At 41.5% G+C, this 12939-nt stretch overlaps 1 protein-coding gene across 1 annotated transcript in view; it reads left to right on the top strand.

Moving 5' to 3' along the window:
• Positions 1-250: 250 nt before the first annotated feature.
• LOC110537737 (long-chain-fatty-acid--CoA ligase 6) overlaps positions 251-12939 on the top strand; it is a 90189-nt gene continuing 77500 nt past the window's right edge. Inside the window, exon 1 of the mRNA XM_021624090.3 lies at positions 251-417. The gene's annotated coding sequence lies outside the window, so the exon portion shown is untranslated. The remainder of the gene's footprint in view (positions 418-12939) is intronic.

The following is a 12939-nucleotide window of genomic DNA, read 5'->3' as shown; positions in this document are numbered from 1 at the left end:
TGTAAGGTTACAGCCTTATTCTAAAATTGTATTGTGTGTAGATTGATGATGGAGGGCAAAAAAAAACGATTTAATCAATTTTAGAATAAGGCTGTAAAAAAGTCAAGGGGTCTGAATACTTTCCGAAGGCACTGAATTTGCAATATCATCACTAAAATCCTTACATCTACATTTCCTGTGCGGAACAAATATACAGCTGGTTTTATAGAAGCAAAGCGTTTCCATGCCAGGGCCCTCCCCCCAACCGATCACAACAAAAAGTGAAAGTAAAACTGACTGCCATGAAAACACAGCGCAAGCCTGCTATCCTTGTGTCCCTCAATCTTTATTTATGTTAAGGATATTTTCTGTATATTTATGGATGTATTCATTGAAATCCGTTTTACTATGGAATATGATCTTCTCACTGCATTGAAGGTGAGTTTGCATGAAGATGTCCAAGGATATGATACAACTATTACTTAGGCCTTGGGGATTGCCAAAGCAATGTTTTCACAGAAGATTGGTCAACACATAGTTGTGTATTTCTGTTGTTCATGTAAGAATGTAATACTAAATACACTCAAATGTGTGTATTGGTAATAAAGCATTTATTGACTTGCTCCATGGTTTCATATAATCTGTTACCCCCAATGCTATGTGAGAAAGTGGAAGTGAGGGACTGTAAAGAAAAATTAAATGCCCTTGACTCGTAGGCTTCTATGCTCTTTTTTGAAACTCGTCCACCCATACCTTGAATTGCTGTACCACGTAAGCAGCATAGATTCCTTCCGGCTGTTTATAACTGATGAATTTTGATGGACCTCTGTTTTAGAATGTATAGATGTGTGTGTGGGGGGGTGTCTGTGCTTACGTACGTGTGTCCGTGCCTCTGTGCCTGTGTGTGTACAATTTGCAGATAAATGCGAATATCTTAAAAGAACATTTGTATTTCTGTTCTTTAATGTCTCTTTGGTGTCAGAGTTTGTGTATATTCGATCCCTAGGCAAATTGTCACTGGTAGGGTTTAAGTGAAATGTGTCGGGTGCCATTTTATACATTTCCAAAGAATTGATTACATCACTTCTTCTCTTTCTTTCCTTGTGACTTGTGATTGATACCACAACACGAGCTTTATTGGCACAAAAAAAATGGGTCACTTCACACTTCAAAAGTTTGATAAAAGACCACAAGATGTCGCCAAGAGTATACTGCAAAAACATTGATTGCCCTAAAACGGGTTCATGCAGGGACGAGGAAACTCTTGTTACTCTCACAGTTTATAACAATAAAGGTAAAAACTCATCTTTTAACCAGGTGTCATATGGTTTTTACTATGACAGTACTGTCAATGTGAAACAATGTGTGAGGTATTTGCATGATTGTGAAGAGTTGTGTCACTAAGCCTAAAGGTAGTTAGAAATGACACGCTTGTCTTCAATGCATTGGCAGAACTTTGTGCATGCAGGTCATTCTCTAGTATTAAACATGCTGAATCCCAAATAAAGGCCTATTGAATGTATCAAAGTTAGGATGATGATCTCTCATGCTATTTTCATGACAGAGCCAGAACAGATGTGTTTTTTTATAGTGTTTTGGATGTGGAATGCTGCCAAGCAAGATGTTTTCTCTCTCAATTGTATGACAGTGATAGTGATCAAGGAAATTGTGACCAACTTGGTCAAAACGCAATGCACGCAGACTTGTGAGCAGTGGTGGAAAAAGTATCAAATTGTCATACTTGAGTAAAAGTAAAGATACATTAATAGAAAATGACTCAAATAAAAGTGAAGTAAAACTGGAGTAAAAAAAAAAAGACTTGAGTAAAAGTCTACAAGTATTGTGTTTTAAATATACTTAACAATCAAAAGTAAATGTAGTTGCTAAAATATACTTAACTATCAAAAGTAAAAGTACGAATAATTTAAAATTCCTTATATTAAGCAAACAAAATGGCACAATTTAATAGTTTTTTTTATTTGCGGATAGCCAGGGTCACACTCATCATTTACAAACAAAGCATTTGTGTTTAGTGAGTCCACCAGATCAGAGGCAGTAAGGATGACCAGGGATGTTCTCTTGATAAGTGTGTGAATTGGTCCATTTTCTGTCCTGCTAAGCATTCAAAATTTAACAAGAACTTTTGAGTGTCAGGGAAAATATGTTGACTAAAAAGTACATCATTTTCTTTACGAATTCTAGTGAAGTAAAAGTTGTCAAAAATCTCAATTGTAAAAAGTAAAGTACAAATACCCCCAAAAACTACTTATGCAGTACTTTAAAGTATTTTTACTTAACTACTTTACACCACTGCTTATGAGCCAGAATTCCAAATAGTGTGATGCCTAGTACTGGTGTGATCCTGATGTCAACAAGTATTCACCTCAAACAATTAACCTACAGAAAACAAACTACAGTGCTTAAATGCCCATTAAGATTCACATTAAGGATCAAATCTTTCAAAAAAATCAGTTTTAATGCTGATGCAGAGATAAGGGCATTTCTCTGGTACGTGTGTCAAGTCAGCCACCGGTATGTAGCCTAGTTCTTATGTAACCTGGTATTTGTCAATGTTGTGTATAGTGTAAATCGCAGTCATTGCAGTAATTATCTGACTTTGGTTTATTATATAAATTGGTGTGGTTGGTTCTAACGATGAACTTAGCCTTAAGATACTTTTGGCATCTTAACTTGTCCAGGCCCTGGACAATTTCAACATGTGTGCACAGGTAATGGATGTGGACCCATGACAGGGCCCATAGTTTCCTGTAAATGCTTCTCTCTTCTTCTCAGTGGTGACACTCCTCTTCTCAGTCACCCTCACCTCCTCCCTGTAGGCCGTCTCGTCGTTGTTGGTAATCAAGCCTACCACTGTTGTGTCGTCCGCAAACTTGATGATTGAGTTGGAGGCGTGCGTGGCCACGCAGTCGTGGGTGAACAGGGAGTACAGGAGAGGGCTCAGAACGCACCCTTGTGGGGCCCCAGTGTTGAGGATCAGCGGGGTGGAGATGTTGTTGCCTACCCTCACCACCTGGGGGCGGCCCGTCAGGAAGTCCAGTACCCAGTTGCACAGGGCGGGGTCGAGACCCAGGGTCTCGAGCTTGATGACGAGCTTGGAGGGCACTATGCTGTTAAATGCCGAGCTGTAGTCGATGAACAGCATTCTCACATAGGTATTCCTCTTGTCCAGATGGGTTAGGGCAGTGTGCAGTGTGGTTGAGATTGCATCGTCTGTGGACCTATTTGGGCGGTAAGCAAAATGGAGTGGGTCTAGGGTGTCAGGTAGGGTGGAGGTGATATGGTCCTTGACTAGTCTCTCAAAGCACTTCATGATGACGGAAGTGAGTGCTACGGGGAGGTAGTCGTTTAGCTCAGTTATCTTAGCTTTCTTGGGAACGGGAACAATGGTGGCCCTCTTGAAGCATGTGGGGACAACAGACTGGGATAGGGATTGTTGACTAAAAAGTACATCATTTTCCTTACGAATTCTAGTGAAGTAAAAGTTGTCAAAAATCTCAATTGTAAAAAGCAAAGTACAAATACCCCCAAAAACTACTTATGTAGTACTTTAAAGTATTTTTACTTAACTACTTTACACCACTGCTTATGAGCCAGAATTCCAAATAGTGTGATGCCTAGTACTGGTGTAATCCTGATGTCAACAAGTATTCACCTCAAACAATTAACCTACAGAAAATAAACTACAGTGCTTAAATGCCCATTAAGATTCACATTAAGGATCAAATCTTTCAAAAAAATCAGTTTTAATGCTGATGCAGAGATAAGGGCATTTCTCTGGTACGTGTGTCAAGTCAGCCACCGGTATGTAGCCTAGTTCTTATGTAACCTGATATTTGTCAATGTTGTGTATAGTGTAAATCGCAGTCATTGCAGTAATTATCTGACTTTGGTTTATTATATAAATTGGTGTGGTTGGTTCTAACGATGAACTTAGCCTTAAGATACTTTTGGCATCTTAATTTGTCCAGGCTCTGGACAATTTCAACATGTGTGCACAGGTAATGGATGTGGACCCATGACAGGGCCCATAGTTTCCTGTAAATGCTTCTCTCTTCTTCTCAGTGGTGACACTCCTCTTCTCAGTCACGACACTCCCTGGCCAGAGGCCCACACTGCAGCCCTTGGAAAAGTCACGTGATTTACAAGAAATCGGACCTGCAGCTCAGAGCAGCAGTCACAGCCTGCTACAGACAACAACAACTTTAGATGTCTGAGCTTGTCCACTGATATTGTTTTATAGCAGCATCCTGTATGACGATTGTATTTTATTACCTCTCAGTTCAACCTTCGATTTATCAAGTCAGAGGGAGAGTGAAGAAGAGTTCAAGGTTGTAATTTGGATACCTTGTATGATATCTTGCTTATACAAAAATAGTTTATTTGTGGTTTTGTCTTTCACTGCTCCTACTGTAACTCTTCATTCTGGTTTCTGCACGTGATTCTGATGTTTCAACACTTAAGCATGTTAGACCAAAGAAAAAAGCTATAAAGATTGGTGAAAAAAAATGGCACTTCTGTAGCCAATTATCTTATTCATCCATTTTTTTTAATTCTTAAAAGTCTCTTGAAGCACATGTGCGTCCATCTAAGAAACCTAATTTAAAAAAATATATATTACGTTTTTTTGCATAGGCTGCATCTCAATCCATCGCATCCGCCTATGTCGCCCTTCCTTCTCTGTGGTGGAAGATGGCCGAGCGACAGAGGTGTGTGTCAGACCATGAGACATCCTAAAAATGGGTCTTCTCACAAAAACGTCTACAGCGTTCGAACAGCCTAAAAACTATTATGACCACTCTATGGAAAGGGGAGACTCTCACGAACACGATTGTTTTTTCCCCTCATCAATCTACACACAATAACCCATCATGACAAAGCAAAAACAGGTTTTTATAAATTTTAGCAAATGTGTCAAATAAAAAACTGAAATATCACATTTACATAAGTATTCAGACCCTTTACGCAGTACTTTGTTTAAGCACCTTTGGCAGTGATTACAGCCTTGAGTCTTCTCGTGTATGACACTACGAGCTTGGCACACCTGTAAGTGGGGAGTTTCTGCCATTATTCTCTGCAGATCCTCTCAAGCTCTGTCAGGTTGGATGGAGAGCGTCGCTGCACAGCTATTTTCCGGTCTCTCCAGAGATGTTCGATCTGGTTAAAGTCTGGTTAAAGTCCGGCTGGGCCACTTAAGGACATTCAGAGACTTGTCCCGAAGCCACTCCTGTGTTGTCTTGACTGTGTGCTTAGGGTCATTGTCCTGTTGGAAGGTGAATCTTCAACCCAGTCTGAGGTCCTGAGCGCTCTGGCAGGTTTTCATCAAGGATCTCTCTGTACTTTGCTCCGTTTATTTTTTTTACGATCCTGACTAGTCTCCCAGTCCGTGCTGCAGAAAAACATCCCCACAGCATGATGCTCCCACCATCATGCTTTACCAAAGGGATGGCACCAGGTTTCCTCCAGACATGACTCTTGGCATTCAGGCCAAAGAGTTCAATCTTGGTTTAATCAGACCAGATAATCTCGTTTATCAGTCTTTAAGGTGCCTTTGGCATCCTCCAAGTGGGCTGTCATGTGCCTTTTACTGAGGAGTGGCTTCCGTCTGGCCACTCTACCATAAAGGCCTGATTGGTGGAGTGCTGCAGAGATGGTTGTCCTTCTGGAATGTTTGCCTATCTCCACATCTCTGGAGCTCTGTCAGAGTGACCATCGGGTACTTGGTCAACTGCCTGACCAAGGCCCTTCTCCCCCGATTGCTCAGTTTGGACAGGCGGCCAGCTCTAGGAAGAGTCTTGGTGGTTCTAAACCTTTTCCATTTAAGAATGATGGAGGCCACTGTGTTCTTGGGGACCTTCAATGCTGCAGGCATTTTTTGATACCCTTCCCCAGATTTGTGCCTCAACACAATCCTGTCTCGGAGATCTACAGACAATTCTTCGACCTCATGGCTTTGTTTTTGCTCTGACAAGCACTGTAAACTGTGGGACCTTATATAGACAGGTGTGTTCCTATCCAAATAATGTCAAATAAATTGAATTAACCTCAGGTGGACTCCAAGTTGTATAAACATCTCAAGGATTATCACTGGAAACAGGCTGCACCTGAGCTCAATTTCGAGTCACATAGCAAAGCGTGTGAATATTTATGTAAATAAGGTATATCTGTTTTTTATGTCTAAAAAACTTATTTAGCTTTGTCATTATGGGGTACAGTGTGCAGACTGAGGAGGAGATTTTTTTTGTTGATCCATTGTAGAATAAGGCTGTAACGTAACAAAATATGGAAAAAGTCAAGGGGTCTGAATACTTTCCGAATGTACTGTAGTTTTGTACCAACAAAAATAACAGGTTAAATATGTGTCCAAAAAAAGACAAATGAGCTTTTGTTAACTCCAAGATACAGTATAGGACAGACACTTCAAAACCTTGTTCTTTATTTATTTATTTATTTATTTATTTTTGACAGTCTTTTTTTTCCGTTTTTCCTCTGGGTGAGCATTTTCCTGTTGGCTTATGGCCCCTGAACAAAATTATAAAAGCAACATGCAACAATTTCAAAGATTTTACTGAGTTACAGTTCATGAGGCTATCACTCAATTGAAAAAAATTAATTCAGTCCAAATCTATTGATTTCACATGACTGGACTGTTGGTCACAGTCTGATACCTTTAAAAATAAAAGGTAAGGACGTGGATCAGTATCTGGTGTGACCACCACTTCCTTCCCATAGAGTTGGTACGGTTGTTGATTGTGGCCTGTGGAATGTTGTCCCACTCCTCTTCTGTGAGAAGTCCCTGGAGATTGGCGGGAACTGGATAACGCTGTCGTACATGGCAATCCAGAGCCACACAAACATGCTCAATGGGTGACATGTCTGGTGAGTATGCAGGCCATGGAACAACTGGGACGTTTCTGCTTCCAGGAATTGTGTACAGATCCTTGCGACATGGGGCTGTGCATTATCATGCTGAAACATGAGGGATGGCGGCGGATGAATGGCACGACAATGGGCCTCATGATCTCGTCACCCTATCTCTTTGCATTCAAGTTGCCATCGATAAAATACTATTGTGTTCGTTGTCCATAGCTTATGCCTGCCCATATACCATAACTCCACCGCCACCATGGGGCACTCTGTTCACAACATTGACATCACCATACCGCTCGCCCACACAAATTCATACACACTGTCTCCCATCTGCCCGGTACAGTTGAAACCGGAATGGCCTTTTATTGTCCCCGGCACAAGGTGCACCTGTGTAACTATGCTATTTAATCAACTTTTTGATATGCAACACCTGTTAGGTGGATGGATTATCTTGTTAAATGAGAAATGCTGACTAACATGGATATAACCAAATTTGTGTAAAACATTTTCTGGGAAGATGTTCCACTAGATGTTGGAACATTAGTGCGCAGACTTGTTTCAATTCAGCTGCAAGGACAGTAGTGAGGTCGGGCACTGGTGTTGGGCAATTAGGCCAGGCTCACAGTCGGCATTACAATTCATCCCAAAGGTATTTGATGGGTTGAGGTCAGGACTCTGTCCAGTCAAGTTCTTTCCCACCGATCTCGACAAACCATTTCTGTATGGACCTCACTTTGTGCATGGGGGCATTGTCATGCTAAAACAGGAAAGGGCCTGTTGCCACAAAGTTGGAAGCACAGAATCAAACCCCTTCACTGGAATTAAGGCGCCTAGCCCGAACCATGAAAAACAGTCCAGGCCATTATTCCTCCTCCACCAAACATTACAGTTGGCACTATGCATTCGGGCAGGTAGCGTTCTCCTGGCATCCACCAAAACCAGATTTGTCCATCGGACTGCCAAATGGTGAAGCGTGATTCATCACTCCAGAGAAAGTGTTTCCATTGCTCAGGAGTCCAATGGCGGCGAGCTTTACACCACACAAGCCGACACTTGGCATTGCGCATGGTGATCTTAGGCTTGTGTGCGGCTGCTCAGCCACGGAAACTAATTTCATTAAGCTCCCGACAAACAGTTATTGTGCTGACGTTGCTTCCAGAGGCAGTTTGGAACTTGGTAGTGAGTGTTGCAACCGAGGACAGGCGCTTTAGCACTCTGTGGTCCCATTCTGTGAGCTTGTGTGGCCTACCATTTTGCGCCAGAGCCGTTGTTTCTCCTAGACGTTTCCACATCACAATAACAGCACTTAAAGTTTACCGGGGAAGCTCTAGCAGGGCAGAAATGTGATGAGCTGACTTCTTGGAAAGGTGGCATCCTATGACGGTGCCATGTTGAAAGTCACTGAGCTCTTCAGTACAGGCCATTCTACTGCCAATGTTTGTCTATGGAGATTGCATGACTATGTGCTCGATTTTATACACCTGTCAGCAACGTGTGTGGCTGAAATAGCCGAATCCACAAATTTGAAGGGGTGTCCCCTTTTGGTCATTTAGTGTAGTGTAGTATAGCTAACCATGAGCTATCTAGCTAAATAACAATATTCCAACAGATGCAATTTTATTTTATTTTTTTATTTTACCTTTATTTAACCAGGCAAGTCAGTTAAGAACAAATTCTTATTTTCAATGACGGCCTGGGAACAGTGGGTTAACTGCCTGTTCAGGGGCAGAACGACAGATTTGTACCTTGTCAGCTCGGGGGTTTGAACTCACAACCTTCCGGTTACTAGTCCAACGCTCTAACCACTAGGCTACCCTGCCGCCCCTGCCGCAATGTACCTTGATTTATCCGTTGTTGTTTTTTTTATCAACCCACACCCTTCCGCTACATGGTAGATGTCATGCCAGGCATTCCTGGTCTCTGTGTGTTTCGGAGAAGCTCTGGTATTTCTAGTAAATCAGCAGACAGACATAGGAAGGCTTAGAGCCTGAGTCACTCAGGGATCTCTTCCTCCTCAGCCATAGGGCCCTGGTCAAAAGTAGTGCCCTAAATAGGGTGCCAGTTGGGACGCACATACAACCGTGCCACATCAGATCAGTCAGATCATTCTGTTAGTCAGTATTCATACTTGTGTGTCGTGGGTGCATTGTTGTGTTGTAGTGCATTAGTACCCTGAGTCATCATTGGGAGGAGTAGCTGCCAGTGGGTAGGTGTGTGTGCCTGCCCGGAGAAGGGTTTCCAGAGAAGCCAAACAAAAGCATCAAAGTCAAGTCTAAAGACACAGTAAACACAGAAACTAAACCTGAAAATCAACCTACCCCAGCCGGGCTCTATTATGTTGTTTTGTTTGGCCCTTGTTGTGATTCCTTGCATTCATTTCAATCATTTTGCCTTGACACATCACATGTTATTAGTTTGACTATTCGTTTGAGCAGGTGCGTTTGAGCAGGTGCGTTTGAGGAGGGATTTAGTGGTAAAGGAAGGGATTTAAAGAGAGGGGTTTAAAGTGGTGGTGATGGTGTTATGTTCAACAAGATCATGCAACATCTCATCGACAGTAATATCACCACCATGCCACAATGATTATGGCACTTCCGTTGCTACATGTCCATCCAATTTGATTATAGGCCATAGTGTAATAATTCATCTATAACAGCAGAGTTTGCATAGACAGAACTGAGTTTAATAGGAACACATTTACATATGTTCAAAAGGCATGCATATCAGCTGAGTCTTGACTGTGACTCATAAATGCATTCCCCATTGCTGAGCATTGGTATTCAGAATCACTGCCCTAAATTCGTCCTAATGCTCTCTACTCTTCTTTATCTCTGCCTATTGACATCCTGTCATTCGGAAAAGCCTGTGGTTATTATCAATCCTGTTGGCTTTTTCACACTATCTGGTGCAAAGACAGGTGATAAAGCCAATGTGTGTTTGTCGAGTCTGCCTTTCCAGTAAAATGGACTTAATTTAAATGAAAGGCATTGGACATTGCCATATCCCCCTTCCTCCTCCTCGCTCTTTTCCCAGGTGAGCAGAAAAACGTACCATCTGGTTATCTCTGATCATCTCTGATGATCATCAAACATCTGAGTTGTTGTTTCCTTGGTAACCCTTGGCTTTGATTGAGCGAGAGCAAATGATAATTCATCACTTTGAAATACAATTCAAAATCCCATTGTTGATATTGTTCAAATAACAACCTCACCCTCAGTTTTGTTCCCGTTCTGAGATTAGATATTTGCTCATTCAATTCAGAACCTGCACATACACACGTACACACACACACGAACACACTTCTCACCTTTTCTGTCGCTCGCTATGTTTGTTTTACCTGTGTCATTGAGAGTCTTCACCCTGATATCCTTGACCCTCCCCCCCCCCCCCCCCCCCCCCCAATAAGGACTATATGTTTTGTTTGTTAATGAGTGGCATGGATGGTTAATATTTCAGCTCTCACCCTTTCTGTCACATGCTTTCTGTGCTTGACAGTAGGAGTCAATATTACAGTACTAGACCTACTAAAACATTTACGTCAACACATTATGCTCTTACAGTCATAGATCATTTATATTCTCTCTGGGTAATGTTTGCAGAAGACCAGAGTTGCAGCGTAAACTCACCCCTGGGTGGAGAGTCAGTATGTACAGCCATGCTGGGTCATTAGGGCTGAAAGTTTTTGGAAATACCAAACAGACTTTTCTCTCCACGTGATAAGGGAAGTTACCCATGCTGCTGTGTTGTGGTGAGGTTGTGTTGCCCGTCTCATTTCACAACCGTCAAAACAACTCATGTTCAACTTCTGCTTGTTCAGAAGCAATAAATCAGCACTTTAAAGTGGTAAAGTGTATGTCTTCAACAAAATATGAAGGTGTATACTTTTATTCCTGACAATACGTCTTCAGGTCGGGTACTGTAATTGTCAACTAAGATACTGTTTATCTGTACCTGATACTGCAGGTGAAACCGACTACCAGACTACCACTTTGCTGGATAGCATGATAACAGTAAAATGATCTCATTATAGACATGACGAATAGCCCCTTTGGTTAATGAGAAATACAGTCACATAGGTTAGAGGGCTCTTTTTTTTGTCATGGAAATTCTGTTCTTATGGGACAGCCTGTGTATCAGTTAGACATTATATGTACACTACAGTGTGTGTGTGGATTGGAAAGCACCTCTGTTTTTCATCTGTCACATGGTTTTGGTACACTCCCTCCTTTCCTCCCTCCCTCTCTTTGTGTGTTTGTGGTTACGTATGAGCTACTGTGACAGAGCTTACTAGTTCTTTGCATGGGCAGGATGGATCATGGATGAAGTCTATTGTAAATCACATGCTTGAAATAAAAAAATGAAGCCGTGTAAAGGTTATGTATACAGATGATAATTAAGTGATAATGCCATAGAAGCCGGTGTTTGGAGCATATTGTTCACGTTTTCATTTTCAGAGTACTAACTCAACTGACTCTATGAAAGCTTACGCCAAGTTTATTCTTCCCAGAGGGCCTATACAGCTGCATCAGACAAAGTTTCACCTGTGGTAGTATACATACCCCACTTTGGATGGAGTCTCCTCCTTATCACTAAACATTGCATTTTAATTGCTAGGCAGGGGGCTGAGTGATATGGGACTTAAACGGTTCCTCCCCTTTTTTTTAATTGAACCTTTATTTAACGAGGCCAGTCAGTTAAGAACACATTCTTATTTACAATGACAGCCAGGGAACAGTGGGTTAACTGCCTTGTTCAGGGGCAGAACGACAGAGGTGTACCTTGTCAGCTCGGTGATTTGATCTATCTACCTTTTGGTTACTGGCCCAATGCCCTAAACACGAGGTTACCTGCCGGCCCTTATCAGTACTGCCACACGTGACTGTTTTCCCTGCACTCAGCCCCTCCCCAGCTTCCTTATGGCACCCCTCATGTCTCTTTAAAAACAAATTATTCATAATAGTTCAAGCTCAGAAACCAAACCTATCAATATACAATATTGGCACGGGTGTTGTTAAGCCCTCAACGAAGTGCCAATATATCCGTGCCAATATATCCTCCAAACATAGGCTTCGAGAGTCGGAGAGACAGACAACAAGGTTTATACAAATCTCTGCTGTTGGCAGCTAAATGTTAGCCTAAAAGAAATGTCAGATAATGTCCAGATGCTTTTTATAGTCGAGATCAAGTTTATAAATTGCTTGGCTGGGCTGATGAGACAGTGGATTTCGCAGTCAAATAGAACAGAGTAAATAGGCATTATAATGTCATAGATTTAGCCAGTGGAAAGTTGTCGATTAGACACCAGCTGGAATGCGGTTTTAACCAATCAGCATTCAAGATTAGACCCAGCCGTTGTATAATGTCTAACAATCCAAAATGCAATGTTGTCTTGTAAAATCAAAGGGATACATACATACTTCCTCTTTGCTTTGCCATGGCTATATTGGAGATGTCCATCCTAAACTGCATACACTGGTTTCCATACCAATTTACTAATGCTGAGAGGTTCCTTATTGTTATATCTTCCCATGCAGAAAAAAGTCTACAAGCTGAAACAAAATGTGTGGGAGACTTGTCCTCAAGGGAAAACTGAACCATAGGAATGCATCTCCCTCTCAAAGACAGTGGTGGAGTTGTGATTTTTCTGACATGAATCAGCTAAGCCACATGAACATTTAGAAACTAAGACCCAACTTATTGAGAAGCAGCTGAACATGCATGGAGCTTGAAGCCATATAATAAACTCAAATGACCAGGAAAAACTCAGAGGCCGCATTTATATGTATAAGTCAGGTCAAATTATGACGTTATGAAGGGAAACCGTATGGACTGTGAAAAAAACTGTAAAAGTATAGTTTCGATACCTCTAACACCAACTCCACTGCATGTATGGACAGCCGTTTTAACAAAAAATGCATAGAATTTGATATCAATATTTCCCATAGGATTCAATGGAGAAACCAATTTTTGAAATTGCTAATTTAATGATTGAAAATAATACTGTGATCCTGTCTATGTAAAGCTGCTTTAACATACTGTGCATTCAGAAAGTATTCAGATCCCTTGACCTTT

The sequence above is a fragment of the Oncorhynchus mykiss genome, chromosome 12, assembly GCF_057628025.1.
Source record: "Oncorhynchus mykiss isolate SJ-2025 chromosome 12, ASM5762802v1, whole genome shotgun sequence".
Lineage (NCBI taxonomy): Eukaryota > Metazoa > Chordata > Actinopteri > Salmoniformes > Salmonidae > Oncorhynchus > Oncorhynchus mykiss.
This window is presented reverse-complemented; position numbering and strand designations above follow the sequence as displayed.